Consider the following 5,288-nt stretch of genomic DNA (forward strand, 5'->3'; position numbering starts at 1 on the left):
CAGGTTTACACACTTCACAGCACTCACCAAATCACATACCCTCCCCAATGTCCATAATCCCACCCCCTTCTCCCCAACCCCCTCCCCCCGGCAACCCTCAGTTTGTTTTGTGAGATTAAGAGTCACTTATGGTTTGTCTCCCTCCCAATCCCATCTTGTTTCATTTATTCTTCTACCCATTTAAGCCTCCATGTTGCATCACCACTTCCTCATATCAGGGAGATCATATGATAGTTGTCTTTCTCTGCTTGACTTATTTCGCTAAGCATGATACGCTCTAGTTCCATCCACGTTGTTGCAAATGGCAAGATTTCATTTCTTTTGATGGCTGCATAGTATTCCATTGTGTATATATACCACATCTTCTTGATCCATTCATCTGTTGATGGACATCTAGGTTCTTTCCATAGTTTGGCTATTGTGGACATTGCTGCTATAAACATTCGGGTGCATGTGTCCCTTTGGATCACTACATTTGTATCTTTAGGGTAAATACCCAATAGTGCAATTGCTGGGTCATAGGGCAGTTCTATTCTCAACATTTTGAGGAACCTCCATGCTGTTTTCCAGAGTGGCTGCACCAGCTTGCATTCCCACCAACAGTGTAGGAGGGTTCCCCTTTCTCCGCATCCTCGCCAGCATCTGTCATTTCCTGACTTGTTGATTTTAGCCATTCTGACTGGTGTGAGGTGATATCTCATTGTGGTTTTGATTTGTATTTCCCTGATGCCGAGTGATATGGAGCACTTTTTCATGTGTCTGTTCGCCATCTGGATGTCTTCTTTGCAGAAATGTCTGTTCATGTCTTCTGCCCATTTCTTGATTGGATTATTTGTTCTTTGGGTGTTGAGTTTGCTAAGTTCTTTATAGATTCTGGACACTAGTCCTTTATCTGATATGTCGTTTGCAAATATCTTCTCCCATTCTGTCAGTTGTCTTTTGATTTTGTTAACTGTTTCCTTTGCTGTGCAAAAGCTTTTGATCTTGATGAAATCCCAGTAGTTCATTTTTTCCCTTGCTTCCCTTGCCTTTTGCGTTGTTCCTAGGAAGATGTTGCTGCGGCAGAGGTCGAAGAGGTTGCTGCCCGTGTTCTCCTCAAGGATTTTGATGGATTCCTTTCGTACATTGAGGTCCTTCATCCATTTTGAGTCTATTTTTGTGTGTGGTGTAAGGAAATGGTCCAATTTCATTTTTCTGCATGTGGCTGTCCAATTTTCCCAGCACCATTTATTGAAAAGGCTGTCTTTTTTCCATTGGACATTCTTTCCTGCTTTGTCGAAGATTAGTTGACCATAGAGTTGAGGGTCTATTTCTGGGCTCTCTATTCTGTTCCATTGATCTATGTGTCTGTTTTTGTGCCAGTACCATGCTGTCTTGATGATGACAGCTTTGTAATAGAGCTTGAAGTCCGGAATTGTGATGCCACCAACGTTGGCTTTCTTTTTCAATATCCCTTTGGCTATTCGAGGTCTTTTCTGGTTCCATATAAATTTTAGAATTATTTGTTCCATTTCTTTGAAAAAGATGGATGGTACTTTGATAGGAATTGCATTAAATGTGTAGATTGCTTTAGGTAGCATAGACATTTTCACAATATTTATTCTTCCAATCCAGGAGCATGGAACATTTTTCCATTTCTTTGTGTCTTCCTCAATTTCTTTCATGAGTACTTTATAGTTTTCTGAGTATAGATTCTGTGTCTCTTTGGTTAGGTTTATTCCTAGGTATCTTATGGTTTTGGATGCAATTGTAAATGGGATTGACTCCTTAATATCTCTTTCTTCTGTCTTGCTGTTGGTGTAGAGAAATGCAACTGATTTCTGTGCATTGATTTTATATCCTGACACTTTACTGAATTCCTGTATAAGTTCTAGCAGTTTTGGAGTGGAGTCTTTTGGGTTTTCCACATATAGTATCATATCATCTGCGAAGAGTGATAATTTGACTTCTTCTTTGCCGATTTGGATGCCTTTAATTTCCTTTTGTTGTCTGATTGCTGAGGCTAGGACCTCTAGTACGATGTTGAATAGCAGTGGTGATAATGGACATCCCTGCCGTGTTCCTGACCTTAGCGGAAAAGCTTTCAGTTTTTCTCCATTGAGAATGATATTTGCGGTGGGTTTTTCATAGATGGCTTTGATGATATTGAGGTATGTGCCCTCTATCCCTACACTTTGAAGAGTTTTGATCAGGAAGGGATGTTGTACTTTGTCAAATGCTTTTTCAGCATCTATTGAGAGTATCATATGGTTCTTGTTCTTACTTTTATTGATGTGTTGTATCACATTGACTGATTTGCGGATGTTGAACCAACCTTGCAGCCCTGGAATAAATCCCACTTGGTCGTGGTGAATAATCTTTTTAATGTACTGTTGAATCCTATTGGCTAGTATTTTGTTGAGTATTTTCGCATCTGTGTTCATCAAGGATATCGGTCTATAGCTCTCTTTTTTGGTGGGATCCTTGTCTGGTTTTGGGATCAAGGTGATGCTGGCCTCATAAAATGAGTTTGGAAGTTTTCCTTCCATTTCTATTTTTTGGAACAGTTTCAGGAGAATAGGAATTAGTTCTTCTTTAAATGTTTGGTAGAATTCCCCCGGGAAGCCGTCTGGCCCTGGGCTTTTGTTTGTTTGGAGATTTTTAATGACTGTTTCAATCTCCTTACTGGTTATGGGTCTGTTCAGGCTTTCTATTTCTTCATGGTTCAGTTGTGGTAGTTTATATGTTTCTAGGAATGCATCCATTTCTTCCAGATTGTCAAATTTATTGCCGTAGAGTTGCTCATAGTATGTTCTTATAATAGTTTGTATTTCTTTGGTGTTAGTTGTGATCTCTCCTCTTTCATTCATGATTTTATTTATTTGGGTCCTTTCTCTTTTCTTTTTGATAAGTCGGGCCAGGGGTTTATCAATTTTATTAATTCTTTCAAAGAACCAGCTCCTAGTTTCGTTGATTTGTTCTATTGTTTTTTTGGTTTCTATTTCATTGATTTCTGCTCTGATCTTTATGATTTCTCTTCTCCTGCTGGGCTTAGGGTTTCTTTCTTGTTCTTTCTCCAGCTCCTTTAGGTGTAGGGTTAGGTTGTGTACCTGAGACCTTTCTTGTTTCTTGAGAAAGGCTTGTACCGCTATATATTTTCCTCTCAGGACTGCCTTTGTTGTGTCCCACAGATTTTGAACCGTTGTATTTTCATTATCATTTGTTTCCATGATTTTTTTCAATTCTTCTTTAATTTCCCGGTTGACCCATTCATTCTTTAGAAGGATACTGTTTAGTCTTCATGTATTTGGGTTCTTTCCAAACTTCCTTTTGTGGTTGAGTTCTAGCTTTAGAGCATTGTGGTCTGAAAATATGCAGGGAATGATCCCAATCTTTTGATACCGGTTGAGTCCTGATTTAGGACCGAGGATGTGATCTATTCTGGAGAATGTTCCATGTGCACTAGAGAAGAATGTGTATTCTGTTGCTTTGGGATGAAATATTCTGAATATATCTGTGATGTCCATCTGGTCCAGTGTGTCGTTTAAGGCCTTTATTTCCTTGCTGATCTTTTGCTTGGATGACCTGTCCATTTCAGTGAGGGGAGTGTTAAAGTCCCCTACTATTATTGTATTATTGTTGATGTGTTTCTTTGATTTTGTTATTAATTGGTTTATATAGTTGGCTGCTCCCACGTTGGGGGCATAGATATTTAAAATTGTTAGATCTTCTTGTTGGACAGACCCTTTGAGTATGACATAGTGTCCTTCCTCATCTCTTATTATAGTCTTTGGCTTAAAATCTAATTGATCTGATATAAGGATTGCCACTCCTGCTTTCTTCTGATGTCCATTAGCATGGTAAATTCTTTTCCACCCCCTCACTTTAAATCTGGAGGTGTCTTCGGGCTTAAAATGTGTTTCTTGGAGGCAACATATAGATGGGTTTTGTTTTTTTATCCATTCTGATACCCTGTGTCTTTTGACAGGGGCATTTAGCCCATTCACATTCAGGGTAACTATTGAGAGATATGAATTTAGTGCCATTGTATTGCCTGTAAGGTGACTGTTACTGTATATGGTCTCTGTTCCTTTCTGATCTACCACTTGTAGGCTCTCTCTTTGCTTAGAGGACCCCTTTCAATATTTCCTGTAGAGCTGGTTTGGTATTTGCAAATTCTTTCAGTTGTTGTTTGTCCTGGAAGCTTTTAATCTCTCCTTCTATTTTCAATGATAGCCTAGCTGGATATAGTATTCTTGGCTGCATGTTTTTCTCGTTTAGTGCTCTGAAAATATCATGCCAGCTCTTTCTGGCCTGCCAGGTCTCTGTGGATAAGTCAGCTGCCAATCTAATATTTTTACCATTGTATGTTACAGACTTCTTTTCCCGGGCTGCTTTCAGGATTTTCTCTTTGTCATTGAGACTTGTAAATTTTACTATTAGGTGACGGGGTGTGGGCCTATTCTTATTGATTTTGAGGGGCATTCTCTGAACCTCCTGAATTTTGATGCTCGTTCCCTTTGCCATATTGGGGAAATTCTCCCCAATAATTCTCTCCAGTATACCTTCTGCTCCCCTCTCACTTTCTTCTTCTTCTGGAATCCCAATTATTCTAATGTTGTTTCGTCTTATGGTGTCACTTATTTCTCGAATTCTCCCCTCGTGGTCCAGTAGCTGTTTGTCCCTCTTTTGATCAGCTTCTTTATTCTCTGTCATTTGGTCTTCTATATCACTAATTCTTTCTTCTGCCTCATTTATCCTAGCAGTGAGAGCCTCCATTTTTGATTGCACCTCATTAATAGCTTTTTTGATTTCAACTTGGTTAGATTTTAGTTCTTTTATTTCTCCAGAAAGGGCTTTTATATCTCTCGAGAGGGTTTCTCTAATATCTTCCATGCCTTTTTCGAGCCCGGCTAGAACCTTGAGAATTGTCATTCTGAACTCTAGATCTGACATATTACCGATGTCTGTATTGATTAGGTCCCTAGCCTTCGGTACTGCCTCTTGTTCTTTTTTTTGTGGTGAATTTTTACGTCTTGTCATTTTGTCCAGATAAGAGTAAATGAAGGGGCAAGTAAAATACTAAAAGGGTGGCAACAACCCCAGGAAAATATGCTTTAGCCAAATTAGAAGAGATCCAAAATCGTGAGTGGGGAGAAAGGGGATAAAAAGAGGTTCAAAAAGGAAGAAAGAAAAAAGAAAAAAAAAAAAAAGAAAGAAAAGAAAAGAAAAGAATTTTTTTAAAAAAAGAAAACACCTAAGAAAAATGTAAAAAAAAATATATATATATTAGATAAACTAGTAAAAAA

Source organism: Mustela lutreola, chromosome X (genome assembly GCF_030435805.1).
Source record: "Mustela lutreola isolate mMusLut2 chromosome X, mMusLut2.pri, whole genome shotgun sequence".
NCBI classification, from domain to species: Eukaryota; Metazoa; Chordata; class Mammalia; order Carnivora; family Mustelidae; genus Mustela; species Mustela lutreola.